Source organism: Zalophus californianus, chromosome 4, assembly GCF_009762305.2.
Source record: "Zalophus californianus isolate mZalCal1 chromosome 4, mZalCal1.pri.v2, whole genome shotgun sequence".
NCBI lineage: Eukaryota > Metazoa > Chordata > Mammalia > Carnivora > Otariidae > Zalophus > Zalophus californianus.
Genome location: NC_045598.1, coordinates 88,195,261 through 88,214,774, shown reverse-complemented (window position 1 = coordinate 88,214,774; position 19,514 = coordinate 88,195,261). Strand labels below are relative to the sequence as shown.

At 36.8% G+C, this 19,514-nt stretch overlaps 1 pseudogene; it reads right to left on the bottom strand.

Annotated features, from left to right (window-relative positions):
• Positions 1 to 10,685: 10,685 nt before the first annotated feature.
• LOC113911726 lies at positions 10,686 to 11,113 on the bottom strand (annotated as a pseudogene).
• Between the last annotated feature and the right edge of the window lie 8,401 nt (positions 11,114 to 19,514).

Here is a 19,514-nt window from a genome sequence, read left to right as displayed (position 1 = left end):
ATAAAGGATAAAATAGTGTCTGCAATCAAACACTAAAAATGTATCTATGACAATCTGTATAACATCCTATATTACCTGTGGAATATAGATAGGCTGGAGGAAACATTACCAATATTTTTACTAGTGGATTCTTGAATACTATTCAAATATTCTGTGTGTTTTGATAACCAGATAAATGAAACATAAAGACATTTTCCCTGAAAATAAGAGATACTGTTGTTATCAGTTCGTTTATCATCTCAGGTTCTTGTAAGCAGTCAAAGCAGAAAATCTATTTCTCTCTTGTGTGAACCATACTCTTTCTTCTTCTGTCTTACTTTTGGCTGTAGTCTCTGCAAATTCATTTGAAAGATTGGGTTGTCAGTTTCACATTTCAATTCTGTGGCTGCTGCTATAAAAGGACAGGTAATTTGCTCAGGGGAACAGTGTCATCTGTAGCAGAAGTTGTCATCCTAATGGCTAATTCAGAAAACCATAAATGCTTCAAACAAGAGTTACCTTAGACTCTCTCTCTCTATATATGCATATTTTATATGCATAAAGTATGCATTATATAAGGATGGTATGTATAAATGCACATATATATTCATTAAATTTTATGTCATCATTAGGAGTAAGTAAAGTAGAGAACAAACACCTGAAGTTTGTAATAAATCTCATTTGATATTCTGACAAAATATCCCCTGCCTTTCACATGCTTCATACTTGTCTTGGGTCCAGAGATAAGGATTTATAGGTAGAAAACCTATTGGAATTTCCCTTTGGGATCAACACAAGTGGAGGTGCCAAAGAGGGAGACTTGGGTTGATAGCGGAGCTGTGATGCATTGCAACAAAGAACTCATTGATAGCAGAGGCATTTCTAGAGCTAGTATGGTTTTTCATAGTTATCCATCCCTAGAATGATTCCTTCTAGGCTTCCTGTGCTACATGGATTAGGCTTTGGCGGTAGGTGGCTCCTGAAGTGGGAATGTGACTTTGAGTAAACCACTCTTCTACTACAAAGATTATCTGAGCAAGTACTCAGCTAAGAGGTATTAGCAACACTCACTCCCAAGAGCTGCGGGAATGAATATCTCAGCCTGAAAGGGAGGTTCTGGGTGCATCAACTTTTGTCCACCTTTTGTGACTCATGAATTCATACAAAGAGTTCTGGAAACATCTCCTCCAGTATTCTGGTCAGGCTCATTTCTTCAAAAACTTACAGAGGGAAGCTTAGTGAGACCAACTATAACCCAGGTCTCTAAACCTGATCTTAAGGACACACCTGATATTCATTTTTTGCCTCTTATAATATCCACTAAGATCTCTTTACCTTCAGCTAGCATTTCTGCTGGTCCAGGTGACTTTCCTACTAGCATGACCAAGAACCTTACCCTTAAGTGGTCTGAACCTCTCATCACTAGACCTTTCTCAGTCCAAAACCAAGGCACTTGCCAATTTATCATGAAAATAAGGCCAAGGAGTTCCAAGAGATCAATAAGTACATCATCAAGGTGTTGCATTTTTTTCCCTGCTCCTATTATAGCCTGCCTATAACTCTAACCTGCCTGCCATGATGGTGATTGTTTTCCCCCTTTGCTTGAAGTTATCAAATGGCAGCTTAAAGTGTAGGGGGACACTTGCTGTGTCTCTGGTGGAGGAATTCTCCATCTGGGACTGGAATCTCTAAATCTTCGGAGTTCAGTGTTGTGATATAAAGCACCAGTTCCCCAAAATGAATCACTGAGTATGATGATGAAGGGAGACAGTCCTACTCCATCCCTTGCTTCCTGTTTCCTACGGAAACAGCATCATATCATGATCATTAATTAAGGGTGAACACTGTTGGGCGCCTGGGTGGCTCAGTCATTAAGCGGCTGACTTTGGCTCAGATCATGATCCCAGGGTCCTGGGATCGAGCCCCGCATCGGGCTCCCTGCTCAGCGGGAAGCCTGCTTCTCCCTCTCCCACTCCCCCTGCTTGTGTTCCTGCTCTCACTGTCTCTCTCTGTCAAATAAATAAATAAAATCTTAAAAAAAAAAAAAAGGGTGCACACTGTGTCCTGGAGGACAGCACTTCATCCCTGCATGGCATTATTTCCAAGAGGGCAACTCAGTTGAACCTTCAAGAGATCATTTTCTCACTCTAATCAGGCTGATGTTTGTGGAGAATTGTTTCCCACCAAATATAATATTGGTTTTATTGCATTATCTTGGCCAAAGTTTCAGTAACCAAAGCTTTTACTTGCCAATCTCTTTTTTTTTTTTTTTTTTACTTTTTTTACTGTGCCAACTCTTTCTTCCCTGGCCAAGGAACCAATGTGGGAGTTATGATAATTATCAAATATGTCTATTCCAATTATACATTTAGACTTTGTGTCCCAAGTGGACTCACTGTGAGTTGTAACTGAACCAAGTTTCCATTAATTATCTGGTCCCTATGCATCCCCCATCTATATTAGAGAACTTGAAAAGGCTTTGAGTTTATAGGTATCAGTGTAAAGTTGGAGTCTCTGTCCTTGAAATATCTAGATATGCTTCTTTCTCCAGTGCATGGTTACCTAAGTATGGAGTTGTAGTTATCATTGAGGAAGCAATGGGAAAAACGTCACTGTGCACACTTATAATGTCCTTCATGTTAGATTTGGCTTTGTCAGACCACTACTAGTTTAGGTTAGATTTCCTAGGAAACTAATTTTGGGAAGGAAATTTGAATCAGGAGCATAACTTAGCCTATAAAATAGCCTTAGCCTTTAGCATAAACAGCTGGAGGATTGTTGGAAGTTGTCTTCAGCAGAGGGAAAAGGTAGTAGTTTCTTATTGCTGCCATAACAAATTATCACAAACTTAGTAGCTTAAAACGACACAAGTTTATTCTTTTACAGTTCTCAAGATGAGAAGTCCTAAAATGGGTCAGAAGGGCTACATTTCTTCTGGAGGTTCTCAGGGAGGATTGGTTTCCTTCATTTTCTAGCTTATAAAGGCCACCTGTATTCCTTGTCTCATGGCCTTTCTCCATCTTCAAAGCTAGAAACATGGCATCTTCAAATTAGTACCCTGTTTCTATCATCACAAAGATATCTGTTTCTATGACCTTCCAAATGCCCTCTTATAAGGGCACCTGTGATCAAATTGGTCCCACTCAGATAATCAAGAACAATGTTCCCATCTCAAAATCCCTAACCTTATCATATCCACAAAGTTGTTTTTTTTTTTTTTTTGTCATGTAATGTATCATATTTGTAGGTTCTGGGGATTAGGATGTGGACATCTTTGGTGGGTCATTATTCAAAATATCACAGTCTACCCTCTGTGATATCTTCCGTGTATAACACATGGAAGTGGTGATAATTAATGACGTTTTCTTTGACATCCTAAATATTAGAGAAAGAATAAAGTGAGTGGTTTCTGAAACACAAGCACAATTTTCTTACAGATGAAGTAATAATGAGTTTCAAGATGTGTTTAATGACACACAATTCTTTAAACTGGTGATACTTATTACTGTTTTAGCACTGTACCATTTATATTTAATCATTACAACTTCTGCAAATGTTTCACGAAATATTTAGTCAAGATATCGTTTTCACACTATGGTTGTTGTGAAATTGTTTTTATTTTTGAACTTTTATAAAAATTTAATCTTTTTTACCTTTTTTTACCTTTTTACCTATAGATGACAAGTGGCTAATTGTACTTAATTACTTTTTCTATTTTTTAATTTTATTTATTTTTATTTTTTAATTAAAAAAATTTTTATTAACATATAATGTGTTATTTGTTTCAGGGGTACAGGTCTGTGATTCATCAGTCTTACACAATTCACAGCACTCACCAGATACATACCCTCCCCAGTGTCCATAACCCAGCCACCCCATCCCTCCCACCACCTTCCACTCCAGCAACCCCTCAGTTTGTTTCCTGAGATTAAGAGTCTCTTACCATTTGTTTCCCTCTCTGGTTTCATCTTGTTTCGTTTTTCCCTCCCCCCTCTATGATCCTCTGTCTTGTTTCTCAAATTCTTCATATCAGTGAGATTTTTGATATTTGTCTTTCTCTGATTGACTTATTTTGCTTAACATAATACCCTCTAGTTCCATTCACATCATTGCAAATGGCAAGATTTCATTTGTTTGTTTTTTTTTCTGACAGCTGTATAATATTCCATTGTGTATATATATCACATCTTCTTTATCCATTCATATGTTGATGGACATCTAGGCTCTTTCCATACTTTGGCTATTGTGGACATTGCTGCTATAAACATTGGGGAGCAGGTGCCCCTTCGGATCACTACATTTGTATCTTTGGGGTAAATACCCAGTTGTGCAAATGTTGGGTCATAGGGTAGCTCTATTTTCAACTTTTTGAGGAAACTCCATACTGTTTTCCAGAGTGGCTGCACCACCTTGTGTTCCCACCAACAGTGTAAGAGAGCTCCCCTTTCTCTGCATCCTCGCCAACATCTGTCTTTTCCTGACTTGTTAACTTTAGCCATTCTGACTGGTTTGAGGTGGTATCTCATTGAGGTTTTGATTTGTATTTCCCTGATGCCGAGTGATTTTGAACACTTTTTCATGTGTCTGTGGGCCATTAGGATGTCTTCTTTGCAGAAATGTCTGTTCATGTCTTCTGCCCATTTCTTGATTGGATTAGTTGTTCTTTGGGTGTTGAGTTTGATAAGTTCTTTATAGATCTTGGATACTAGCTCTTTATCTGGTATATCATTTGCAAACATCTTCTCCCATTCTGTTGGTTGTCTTCTGGTTTTGTTGACTGTTTCCTTTGTTGTGCAAAAGCTTTTTATCTTGATCAAGTCCCAATAGTTCATTTTTGCCCTTGCTTCCCTTGCCTTTGGCAATGTTTCTAGGAAGAAGTTGCTGCGGCTGAGGTCGAAGAGGTTGCTGCCTGTGTTCTTCAGGATTTTGATGGATTCCTGTCTCACATTGATGTCTTTCAACCATTTTGAGTCTATTTTTGTATGTGGGGTAAGAAAATGGTCCAGTTTCATTCTTCTGCATGAGGCTGTCCAATTTTCCCAACACCATTTGTTGAAGAGACTGTCTTTATTCCATTGGACATTCTTTCCTGCTTTGTCAAAGATGAGTTGACCATAGAGTTGAGGGTCCATTTCTGGGCTCTCTATTCTGTTCCATTGATCTATGTGTCTGTTTTTGTGCCAGTACCATACTGTCTTGATGATGACAGCTTTGTAATAGAGCTTCAAGTCCAGAATTGTGATGTCACCAGCTTTGCTTTTCTTTTTCAACATTCCTCTGGCTATTTGGGGTCTTTTCTGGTTCCAAACAAATTATAGGATTATTTGTTCCATTTCTTTGAAAAAAGTGGATGGTATTTTGATGGGGATTGCATTAAATGTATAGATTGCTCTAGGTAGCACAGATGTTTTCACAATATTTGTTCTTCCATTCCATGAGCGTGGAACGTTTTTCCATTTCTTTGTGTCTTCCTCAATTTCTTTCATGAGTATTTTATAGTTTTCTGAGTACAAATTTTTTGCCTCTTTGGTTAGATTTATTCCTAGATATCTTATGGTTTTGAGTGTAATTGTAAATGGGATCAACTCCTTAATTTCTCTTTCTTCTGTCTTGTTGGTGGTGTATAAAAATGTAACTGATTTCTCTGCATTGATTTTATATCCTGTCACTTTACTGAACTCCTGTATGAGTTCTAGCAGTTTTGGGGTGGAGTCTTTTGGATTTTCCACGTAAAGTGTCATATCATCTGCAAAAAGTGAGAGTTTCACTTCTTCTTTGCCGATTCAGATGCTTAAATTACTTTTTCTTATTGCTTTTGTGTCTCTTTTCCTGTGCACAGTTCAAAAGAGCCTTATACTTTATTTTCTAGGTGATAGAATATATTATGAAACATTAGAGTTAAACAGAATTAGTTAAATAGAATAAATAGAAGTGCATTTTGGGGTGGTGTTTATTTTGTAAGGTTAAGCTTTTCCTATAATCACCCAATTGTTAGTGCTTTTTATTTCAATTTTTTAAAGTGTGATAATTATTAGATTTTTAAAAAAGCTTAAACACTGTGAAGTGAGAAACTCATTTTAAGGAAGTTTCCAAACTTTAAGCACTACTTTTCATAATCATTGTCTATTTTGCACCATTAAAGAATGAGATAGATTCTTCACGAGAGAGATTCTTGGAAGACCACATTCTCCTTGTGATATGTTGCTGTGATATATTAAAATATAGTGTCAGGTATATTTTAGGCATGTGGGTTAATGGATGGTCTGATATACTGGTATTGGTAACACCTTCAGTCTACCTCAAAGTGAAAGACAGCTTGTAGATCCAGAAATTTGGTGAAGTTCATGTTCATTGGTTTAATTTTTGACTCTTAAACTTTAATTTACACAAACTAGAAATATTTGTTTCTTTTTAGCATTTTGATTAAATCTGATGTTAAAGAGGTGGCCCTGATAACTTTTAAAGTCAGGTTAGGGAAAACAAAAACAAAAACAAAACATTTTCTGTTGTGTGGCTGAGAGAATATCTAGACTTCTAGGCATTGGGAAAATGGTGGAAACACAGATCTAAACTGAAAGGAATACATATACACTTGCCATATTCATTTATTTTTACTTTTAAAAATAATCTTTATTATAGAATTATTAAAACATGAAAATAGAATGGTATGATGAACCCTAATGTACCTGTAACCCAGCCGTAATAATTAAGAATATGTTGCCAATTTTGTTGCATTTATCTGCCTTTCCTCACAATTTTTACTGAAGAATTTTAAAGAAAACTCCATATTCTAACTTTCAATGAGAAACAGTATTATTCTTACTTTACAAATGGGATGGTTACATAAGTCATCTTTAGAATATATAGCCTCAAAATTTTAGGAAAGGGAGAAATATAATGAAATTCAAACCCCAAATATTTATGAAACTCATCGTTTAGACTCAAGATTCAATTTTTAAAACTGTCATAGGAAACTATATTATAAAGTATACATTATTTTGTATCTGCTTAGACATTCAGCCTAACCTTGTGTTTTAATATTTTTAGTACTTAGGTAATCAAGGCTCATAATTATTTTAAAATAACATTGTAGATATCCTCCAATTCATCTGGTCTGGTGTCTATGGTATTGTTGCAATTTAGGGTTAGTTCTATTCCATACATATTTGATAGGTGTTAAGGGACCACTTCTAATGTAGATATGTTAAGATTATGAAAGAAAGCATGTGCTCTACCTCCTGGAATTGAAACCAAAATTTTGTGTAAGTAATCCAACTGGAAAACAATGTAAGATAAAATTGACAATAAAATAATAACTAATATTTATGGAAATATTTATTTTGTTCAAATATAAAATGCTTTATAGAAGCTATTTAATATAGTATTCAAAAATTATAATGGGCTTTCAAGTCAGTCAGTCCTCACATTAACTCTGATGTACCACAGCTCAAGCTGTATTGTCTTGAACAAGTCACTTATTTTGTCCTATATTAAATAGGTGTAGTAATAATCTTTACACTATGGGTTATTAGTGAGATTTGAACTTGGGAAAACCCATAAAGCACTTAGCACACTATATAAAGCATATTAAGCGCCCAGTATATGCCAAATTTTATTAGCGTTAATACTATTGTCTATCTGAGGATTTTTTTGTTAGTGTTAGTATTTTATATTAATATTCTTTTATGGCTTGGTATATCAATCTATTCAGGAATTGAATGACTTAAAAAAGACAATTGTGTATGAGAGTTTTTCTTGGCAATGGATTCCTGTAGGTTGTTATGTGGTTCTTGTAGGACAAATTAAGACTTGAAGAAGCAAATGGGAGATAAATGCATTTCAGTGAATCATTTTGTGAGCACATGCTATATACTAGGCATCATGCTAATTTCTGAGGAAATCAAAGTGCAATAATGCATTACTATTTTGTTGTCAAGGAGTTTATAATCTGGGATAAAAAGATATAGGCAAATCAGGGATTAAAGTGCACAGAGTATATTCAGATATTATCGGAGCTAACAGGTAAGGGTTGCCTCTCTTCAGATGGCTGGTCAGAGAAGACTTCAAGAAGAAAGAGGAAGGGATGGTGTTGCACACAGGCAGAGAAAACAAGCATATGATGAGCAGATGTAGTTGATGAGTCCAACATGACTAGAATCAAGGCAGGAGATGGTTTCACAAAGAATTTGGCTTGACAGATGTAGAATTATGCAATCTATACATGATCTGAAATGTGGAGGAGGACGCTGTGGAGACATTGGAGTGCCACTGGGAAAATTGGCCCAGGGGACCAAAACAAATGAAAATTTGGGCAAAATATCTGAGCATTACACTACAAATATCTACCATTTTAAAAATGCATGTCAAATTAATTCCCAAAGAGAAAGGACAGCCTATAATTGCAGCTTTGCAATTCCCTTCAAGAGAAGACATCCAAAGGGCTGGACTTTTCCAGCAATACTAGCCTATGTTCAAGTGCCAGTAGGTCTTTCCTTAACTCAAATGACAATCTTCTCCTGGCTGTTGTTGAAAATCTGAATGCATTCTGAGTTTATTAATCACATAGCTAATAATAATCTCTTTGAAATGGAAAATGGGATATCCTTACAGTCAATATTTCAGAAATAAGAGTTGGTTGTTTTGCTTCATGAATATTAATAGAGTTTGAATCTTTCAGTTTTGTGTCCCATGTGAGACACAGTGGCATACTTCCTTTCCCTTTGCATCCTCATGTGTCAAAGGACTTTAAAAAATAAATCTCTCATTGCCATCATCAAAACTCAGTGAACAGCAGCAGACAAGAAAAGAACTATAGCAGATATTATAAGGGCAGAATAATTTAAGGGACAAATTGTCCTAAAAAATTTAAAACACAAATATTAGTCATAATCACCTACTTTTCAGCATCTACATTACAAAATTGTAATTGTAGTCTTATAAATTCATAATTTATAATTGCACTGAGGATAAAATTATATGACTCAAATAAATATAATTTTGAAAGAACAGAAAGTTTTCTTAAAATACGTAGTATTATTTCCCACATTTCAGTAATTTGACTTGTAGAAAAATAGGCAAAGTATGTCCCTTGGACCACATGAAGGATTCCTTCCTTTACTGACTGTAGCATGCATTTTTGTCTCCACACTGAGATATCAACAGCTTTTTATAGGCTTTTTATCTCATAAAGTTATTTATGGAGAAATTGTAAGCTGTTAACGAGAGCCCCAATTTTAGTGGCTCATAGGAAACCATAGGTTATTTTCCTGATGGGCAGGAAAAAGTCTAATGAGAAGAACTATGACTATAGAATTAAGGAGAATGTGGCAAAAAAAAAAATTTTACTTGGTTAAGCAGATATATGATCTTATAAAAGTTTCAAATTAAAAACATATAAAACTACTAAAAATAAGCTCTATAAAATGTTTTATTTTGTAAGATTTAGTACATCCTGGAAAGTTTTTTTCTTATCATAACATTGCATTTTGCTTAATGTTCTGCAAGATATCAGCACCAAAATTATTTTATATGAACATCTGCCACCAACCTATTTACTTTCTAACATTATTATGATTAATTTTGATCATGTGTTATTTTACTTTGTAGCTGTCATAAAATACTTAATTTGAATTCAGATGCAGAAATATATATTACTTCATAGAGAAATCATTCCAGTTATAAAACTACAAATGGTCACAACACATCGTGCACTAAAAAATTCTGAAAGAAAATAAATGTTTTTTCATAGATATAACTGTTCTTTTTTTTTCAAGAAGAGCTATTTTAATTTTCTATTAAACATTGTTCCAAAAGCATTATTTTATCCCGTATCTTACTGAGTTATAAGAAATAACATTAGCATTAGAATAAAACAGGAAGAAAGAGAAATCAAATATGGATAATTAAACTAAACTTATATGGAAAAGGAAAATGAGAACACAGGACTGAGAGCTTTACAGATAGATACTTTGAAAACTGCATCTCAAAGCAAACTTTATTTGTTCAATTATTTTTAACAACAGCGTTTTACGACCAATACACTGATTTTTTTCAAGAAGGGAAGTCATTTTAAAAATATTTTTATTTTAAAAATAAGCCTGCATTCAGCTGTAGATTCCACTCTCCCCCCCAAGCTCTGATCAGGTTTATTTTGATTTGAGAAAAAAAATACCATTTTGATGGCATGAAAAGCAAAATTTAAGTCTTTTTTTAAAACATCTCAGTACAGAATTTTAAAAGCTATTAATGGAAAACAGATTAAGGACATTAATTCACAACAGTAATTACCACTGGCCGGTTCCTGGTATTCGGCTTTCTCCCCTAGTTCTCCAGAGGAAAACTTAAGTTGAATCTTCAGCAGAATGATCTTTAAATATACTTTATAAGCAAAATGAGAGCTTTTGTTTACATAGTTTTTAGATTTTGCTGTTCCTAATTTTATTCTGAAACTCAAGTTTTACCCCAAACCATAATTACCGTATGAACTTTGTAATGCACAGTTTTGTATGCAATTCAGCAAACAGTAGTATACCATCGGGCCCTGTCCACCCAGAGCTTAGGAAAAACAGGGCCGGTCACACCCATTTAAAAAGAAATCTCACACTATTTGCCAATGTGTAGTTTCCGTCTAAGTTGGGATAATGAAATATATGGATATATATCTATATATCTCAACTTAATTTTCAAAGGTGAGCAAAGGGAGTTCTTCACAGCTTAGCTTTGCCCGGCTGAAGCTGAAGATTTTGTAACTTCATAGCCAGACCCATGTTGCCAGTGATTTTCAATTTGCCTTGAAAGAAGGCCAACTAAGGATTCATTTTACCAGTCATGAACGCCAGTAAATCCGAGTCAGCCATTGTGATTGGGCAGTCAGCCTTATCTGAGTTAGGAAGCACTGATCCTTTGCCGTTCTTCACATTCACCACCAGGTGACTTCTTTACTCTCAGGGCCGTCCACCTTGAAGGCGAAAATACCACCGCTTTTCTTCACAAACTGTTCCCCTTCCTCTTCAAGCTTCTTCTCAATCTCCTTAAAGACATTTGCCTTAAATCCATCAACTGCAGAGCTGGTTGGAACAGCCTCAATTTGATGAGTTCTAAAAGAACTGGCAGCTTCAGGAAAACCCATCTCGTAGATCGTCCACGTAACTGTTCTAAAGTACATAAATGGTATAATGAATCTACAATGCAATATCCTTTCTACTTTACTTTGTGGCACTTGTGCATTATGTCTTCTAAATTTGTTTCCTGTGGGTTTTTAGAAAATATTCATATGAAATGTGAAATTACAGATTATTTCCATTGAATTGTATATTTTTATTTTTTATAATGAGAACTTAAAGTATGAGCGAGACTATCACTTTACAGATCAAAACACATTACAAGGTAAGATAATATTATTTCTGCTCCTATGTAGTGTTGTTAAAATATTGACATGTTAATGCAGGCTTTCAGACACTCAGACTGATTCTTTGGGAGACGGTAGGAGGGAGGTCATGGACTCAAGTTTCTTAGTTCACCTAGGAATAATCAAATTGATCTGTAATCCAGAAGGGTATTTGGGTACTAAGATTAATTTTGTTGATACATTTCTTTCCATAGATTCTACTTGGAAGACATCTGCTCCCTTATTTAGTGGCTTTAGAGCCCAATGAGTAAGTGACTGGATTCAGTGAGCATGAGAATAAAGAAAAGAATGAGGCCGATTCTGTAAAATTTTCTATCTGTGCTATTATAGATCCTTAAAAAAAAGATTGATTGATTGATTGATTGATTTAGAGAGAGTACATGCATGTGAGGGGGCAGCAGAAGGAGAGGGAGAGAGAGAGAGAATCTTAAGCAGACTCCGTGCTGAGCACAGAGCCTGACAAGGGGCTTGATCTCAAGATCCTGAGATCATGACCTGAGCTGAAATCAACAGTTGGTCACTTAACCAACTGAGTCATCCAGGTGCCCTTATTGTAGATCCTTTTATATTATCCCCATTGTATGAGAAAACATGTGACCAGGGCACTCTTATCACTGCTAGGGTATGTTTATTTTCCTTGCCCTGTTCTGTATACCTGCTCAGAAATTATTTGAGTAAACTTTTACAATGCCCTTTATTTGTCAATAAGATAAAAATTCCCTATCATTTGACACTTCCTCTGGACAACCGTTTTACAATTCACCGCATTTTATTTTTTTCCTATTTATATTTTAGCTTGATAACCCTTTTTCTAGGAAGGCATCATAGCCCCTTTGCTAAATTTTAAATAATGTTTTCTGCACTTTTCAAAGACATGAGGTCATTTCTGTATTAATCTTAATATCAATATGCCCTTTAAAAATGTTGATTGTAGAGAGACTTTTGTCACTCCTGATATTATAACTTGTATGTGGCTATTTATTTTGTTTACCATTAGTGCTTTCTCTGAGACCAGACACATGATCTTCATCTTTAGGATAAGCAAAGAACTTGCCAAAATAAAAATAAAGGATAATTAGAGGGATGATAAATTCATGCTTCTTGACTCCAACTTTTCAAGGTAATTTTTAGTGAGCTTAATGTTAGAGAATTTAAGAGAGACATTTAAAAAAATTATTTGGTCACTCCTTACTCACTATTGACCCTTATATATGATAGAAGTAATGTTAAGACATAGGAACATAATATTAATGAATATACAGTCCTTGCCATTAATTCTGAAGTGGGATACAGGTTTAAAAATAGCGAAATTACATATTAGTAAAGTTAGTGCATCAAGAATTTTAAAACAGAGTGAAATAAAAGTTTGGGGATGGAGGCAGTGGCTATCCAAAGCAGAGATAAAGGAATATTCCAAGAGGAATACAGCAAATATGCTAATTCTAAGTCAATAGGAACTAGTCAGGGATAGAAGTGGGGAGAAGAATTTCAGGCACAGGGAATATCAAAGGCAAAGTCCTGTGGATGACACAGTTCAAGGTTTTTCCAGGAACAGAAAGATCTATACAGATGGCATGGAGACTGTAAAGTGGGAGGGTTGAGAGATGAAGTAGGAGAGATAAGAGTCAGACCATAAAAGATATTTTGAATCATTCACAAGTTGTCTTCATCTCTTAAGATTATAAACCATGAAGGACCAATCAGACTAATTGTGTTAACTCTGCCACCTACAATTCAGAATATCTCAGTGTAGAAGGAAAAAGGATCAGAAGGCAGAAAGACCATAACTGAGTTGGTCACCAGTTGTTATTTGTTTTCTTACATATCAAATATTTGGTTAAACTACCCGTTTTTAATGGATTCTGTACACTATGAAGTATAGAGCTACAAAAATTCTTAAGTGTTGAGCTTGATAAGTCTCTGAAACCTCTGACAGGAATGATTGAGTTCTCAGTTGTGTTTGTGAGTATGAAGCTCAGAGGAGAGATTTGTGCTGGTGATATAATTGTGCAAATTCTTGGAGCTTTTAAGAGTCCAAATAAACAAATGCTGTATTATCTGCCTAAACGTAGAAATGAAGTAAGAGTCAGATGGTGATCATTTCTTTTTTAAAACTGGTAAAACAAAATTGGAGGATATGGCCTAAATGTGGAGCTACAATTGTCATTTGAATAATGAATCAAAAAAATAGACCCACATAGTCTTCACTCTTTGATGGTATTTGAATTCATAGTCCTTCCCTCAGGAACACCTATCCTACTAGGTCTACCATATGGCTAAAAGGATATTAGAATATATTTCTTATTTGAATAAACAGATCCCAAAGAGAAGGAAGCAGTGCAAACCCAGCTGTTCTCTGTTTTCCCAAAATTATCAATCATATAAGTTATTCCTTCTCCTTTTTTGGGCAGAAGGAGACCAAAAAACTGCTCAACTGAAATTCCCTTCACATGGAAGAGGGTATCAAAGGTGCAAGGTCTTAAGTGTTAAGCTCATAATAGTAGAAAGGAGCTTATAAATGATAATTCAAGTCATGGAGGTGATCCACCATTGGGTGAAACTCAAGTGAGAATAGAAGAAAACCTAAGCTTGAGACCCATTATAATAAAATGTGACAAACACATTAGTCTATGCTAGTGACGTAGTGGAAGGCATGGAGTATGATAGCCTTGAGCTTGTATATCCTCAGTGCCTAATAAAGTATATTCCGATATTTCAGCTCCTTAAAGTGTTCCCAGTATATTTAAGCCAGTGGACATGAAACTCAAATGAATGTCTTATACAATTTTATTTACCCGTTAGTTAACTATTCAATTGAACAAATATTCATTTAGTATCCACCATATTTTAGACACAGATATCATTTATTGAAGAAATAATAAATATATAAAACATATAGTTTCTCTCATTGAGGCACATTTTAATGAGTTATTCAGACAAAAACACAAAAATAAAAACATGTATAGTGGGGCTCCTGGAATCCCAGGATCAAGTCCTGCATCAGGCTCCCTGCTCAGCAGGGAGTCTTCTTCTCCCTCTGACCCTCCCCCCACTCATACTTGCTCTCTCTCTCTCTCTCTCTCTCTCATTCCCTCTCAAATAAATAAATAAAATATTAAAATAAAAGCATGTATAGTGTTTTAAATACTGTGATGTGGTTGTGTAATGTATTGTGTAACCACAAAGATGAGGAAGGCAATCTAATTATGGAGAAAAGGGTGTGCTTCCTAGAGAAAGTAACTTCTTTTTTATTTTTTAAAGATTTATTTATTTACTTTAGAGAGAGAAAAAGAGAGGGAGCACAAGCTGGAGGGGTAGAGAGAGAGGGAGAGAGATTCTCAAGCAGACTTTGCACTGAGCACGGAGGCTGACAGGAGGCTCAATCTCATGACCCTGAGTTCATGACCTGAGTTGAAACCAAGAGCCAGAGTCTCAAACAACTGTGCCACCCAGATGCTGCTAAAGAATGTAACTTCTAAGGACAAATCATAAATTAGTTTGGTTAGGGGAAATTATGGGAAAAAGACAGATTGAAGAAGAGTGTCCTAAACAAGATGAACAAAAGATGGAAGGACCAGGCATATTCCTTTTTTGGAAAAGTTAAATTAATAATTAGTTTTTTTGTTTGTTTGTTTTAGAATCTTTTACAACGTTCTTAAATGAATGACGTGTTTAAGAAAAGCAGCATGATTGGTGTAGTACACTAGGGATAGTAGCAAACAACCAACCCCTTCCCCAGGAAGAGGAGGAAAAAAAGGAGGGAAAAGTTACCGCATCCTGGAGACAGAACTTCATGGAGAAAGCAGGCAAACCAGAGTGGATATTACATAGATAGAGGATACAGCCAGTCTATGCCCATTCCTTAGGGGTTGACCTAGGACTAAGCGCTCAATCTCACACTCTCTGAATCGCCTGTTTTATTCTGGTGGCTCTCTTTAGCCAAACTCCATTAGAAGTCAGATGGCTAAGGACCCCATTGTTACAGTCCCCAGAGACCAGCATCAGCAGGTAGAACAGGGTACAGAAGGGTGAAAAGTGGCTTTGGAAGGGTAAAAATTATATCACCCAGATGAAAGTAGCATGTATCAAACTGCTTGCCTTGACTTTATGGTGGCACTCTTTTTCCTTAGCAATCAAAGTAGAGCCCATACTGTTACCCTGATTAGTGTTTTGTGGTTTACAATTAGAAAATATTAAAGTACAATTTAACCTTCAGTTCTGAGGGAAAGAAGATTATGTAAGAGTGTATAACTTGCAGCTGATCTGTGGTGTCTCTAATGCTATCAAAGCTCCATTTTACTAACTTCTTGGTCAAAATATGGATGAAGTGTTATATTGGTGATTTATTTGTACTCCTTAAAATCCTAAAATTTCCCTGGAATCATTACAACATTGCTTATGGAAATGTGTAGATTGAGAGTGCACTTGAGATTGAGATTGAGAGTGTGTGGTAACACACCAATTTTGTTATGTGACCAATGGAGTATTAAAACAAACAGGCAAGCAAACAAACAAATAAACCACCCCAGTAATCTTTAGCCTCAGGTTCCATGATGCCAAAACATATCACATATATCTTCAAGGCTTGTAATCTTGAGATGAGACATGTCCTGAGAAAATAAGAGAAGATCCTGAAAATCTTTGCCTCGATCTCTGAGACGTCTTTGATGTTTGCCTAATGTTTTCTTCCTTCTGCTCTATCTTACACATTGCCTTTATTAAAGCTTCATTTGAGTATATTTTGTGTAGTTGCATGAATCTTCTCAATAATCCAGCCCAAAATGGACATAATGTAATTGCTGCAATAACATATACAATAAATAACCATTAAAATATTGTTTCATTGAATAAATAAATCAGGGAGTTAATGACTGAATAACTGTATTAGGAGTACCAACTATTTTATACAGATACTAAATGTATAAACGAAGCGAATTCAGTGAGTTCATGGGGAAATGTGTTATTTTTACATTTAGGTGATTTAAAATTCTGTTGCTTGGGATAGGCGGAGCAAGATGGCGGAGGAGTAGGAGACCTAGATTTTGTCTGGTCTCAGGAATTCAGCTGAATAGGGATCAAACCATTCTGGACACCTACGAACTCAACAGGAGATCGAACAGGAGAGTAGCAACAACTCTCTGAACAGAGAAGCAACCACTTTCTGGAAGGTAGGACGTGCGGAGAAGTGAATCCGAGGCGATATTCGGGAGGATAGACGGAAGGGGAGGGGCCTCCGCCGGCCGCTTCTGGCAAGTGCTAGAGCCGCGGAGCACAAAATCGGACCTTTTAAAAGTTGGCTCGGCGGAGGGACGTCGCTGCAGTGGCTAAGCGGGGGGTGGAATCCTCCCGGGACAGTGTGGTCTCAGGACCCTTGGGGTCACAGAGAGACCGGGGGTGCCTGAGTGTGGCAGAGCTCCCAGGTGTCGGGGCGGGGAAGCCGGCTGCAGATACGGAGCAGAGTCGCGGGCTCTCAGCTCGGGGTTGCCATAAACTGTGATCTGCGGCCCAGTCGGGGCACGGCTCCCCCAGCAAGGCCCCAACAAGCAGCAGATCCGGGGAGACTCCCCTTCTTTCCCGGGGAGGAGCGGTGCGGGAGCGCACTGCAGGGATCTGCTGGGTTTGGAGACTCCGAGCGGGGTCGGGTGCCAGAGATAGCAACGCTCGATCACAGGCCGGGTGAGCACGGAGTGCGGCCGGAGACCGGGGACACGGGAGTGACTGCTTTTCTCTGGGGGCGCACTGAGGAGTGGGGCCCTGAGTTCTCGGCTCCTCCGGGCGGAGACTGGGAGGCCGCCATTTTTGCCCTGGTCCTCCAAAGCTGTACCAAGAGCTTGCAGGGAACAAAAGCTCCTGAGAGCAAACTGGAGCAGCTTCCTTAGCCCGGACCGACAAGGGCGGGGCAATTCCGCCTCCGGCAAAGACATTTGGAAACCACAGCAACAGGCCCCTCCCCCAGAAGATCAACACAAACAGCCAGCAAGCCAAGACCAAGTTGATCGATCAAGAATAGGAGAACTCCAGCGCTAGGGGAATACTGCACATAGATTCATGGCTTCTTTTTTTTTTTTTTTTTTACCATGATTCATTATTTCATCAAAGTTAATTTTTGTTGACTTTTTTTTATTTTTCTTTTTCCCTTTTTCAACCAACATCTTATAAATCCCTTTTTTTAAAAAAAAAAACATTTTTTATTTTTTTTTCATTTTTAGAGTCATATTTTATCCCTTCATAGTAGTTATCCTTGTTTTTGGCATATATATATAAGTTGTTCTCTCTTTAAAATTTTGAGGTACAATTTCTTCTAACAGATCAAAATATACCCTAAACCACTAGTGTATGGCTTTGTTCTAGTCTCCTGCCTGATCACATTCTCTCCCTTTTTCCTTTTTTTTTTTTCCTTAAATCTCCTTTCTTTTTTCAAACAACTTATCTTACCAAGTCCTTTTATAAAATCTTTTATAATTTTCATCTTTACAGTCATCTTCCATCCCTTCATTGTATCAACCCTTATTTTGTACATATATGTCTTTCTTCCTTTAAAATTTTAGGAGGCACTTTTTTCTAACAGACCAAAATACGCCCAAAATCTAGTGTGTGGCACTGATCTATACACTAGCCTGATCATATTTGATCATATTCTGCCTTTTTTGAATTGTTTTGTTTTTGTTTTTATCTTTTTTTCTTTTTTTTTTTCTTTTTCTCTTTCTTTTTTCTTTCTTTCCCTTTCTTTTCCCCTGGTTTCAGGTCTTTTCTGATTTGTATACAGTATATTTGCTGGGGACGTTGTAAACCTGTTAGCCTTTTGTTCTCTCATTCATCTATTCTCCTCTGGACAAAATGACAAGACGAAAGAAATCACCTCAGCAAAAAGAACAAGAGGTAGTACCGTCAGCCAGGGACCTACTCAATACGGACATTAGTACGATGTCGGACCTAGAGTTCAGAATCATGACTTTAAAGATACTAGCTGGGCTTGAAAATAGCGTGGAAGTTATTAGAGAAACCCTTTCTGGAGAAATAAAAGAACTAAAATCTAACCAAATCGAAATCAAAAAGGCTATTGATGAGGTGCAATCAAAAATGGAGGCACTAAATGCTAGGATAAATGAGGCAGAAGAGAGAATCAGCGATATAGAAGACCAAATGATAGAAAATAAAGAGGCTGAGAAAAAGAGAGAGAAACAACTACAGGATCACGAGGGCAGAATTCGAGAGATAAGTGATACGATAAGACGAAACAACATTAGAATAATTGGGATCCCAGAAGAAGAAGAGAGAGAGAGAGGGGCAGAAGGTATATTGGAGCAAATTATAGCAGAGAACTTCCCTAATGTGAGGAAGGAAACAGGCATTAAAATCCAGGAGGCACAGAGAACCCCTCTCAAAATCAATAAAAATAGGTCAACACCCCGACATCTAATAGTAAAACTTACGAGTCTCAGAGACAAAGAGAAAATCCTGAAAGCAGCTCGGGAGAAGAGATATGTAACCTACAATGGTAGAAACATTAGATTGGCAACAGACCTATCCACAGAGACCTGGCAGGCCAGAAAGGACTGGCAAGATATCTTCAGAGCACTAAACGAGAAAAATATGCAGCTAAGAATACTATATCCAGCTAGGCTATCATTGAAAATAGAAGGAGAGATCAAAAGCTTCCAGAACAAACAAAAACTAAAGGAATTTGCAAACACAAAACCAGCCCTCCAAGAAATATTGAGAGGGGTCCTCTAAGCAAAGAGAGAACCTAAAAGCAGCAAAGAGCAGAAACGAACACAGACAACAGACAGTTAACAGTCACCTTACAGGTAATACAATGGCACTAAATTCATACCTTTCAATAGTTACCCTGAATGGAAATGGGCTCAATGCCCCAATCAAAAGACACAGGCTATCAGATTGGATTAAAAAACAAGACCCATCCATATGCTGTCTGCAAGAGACTCATTTTACACCCAAAGACACCCCCAGATTGAAAGTGAGGGGGTGGAAAACCATTTACCATGCTAATGGACACCAAAAGAAAGCTGGGGTGGCAATCCTTATATCAGACAAACTAGATTTTAAAACAAAGACTGTAATAAGAGATGAAGAAGGACACTATATCCTCCTTAAAGGGTCTATCCAA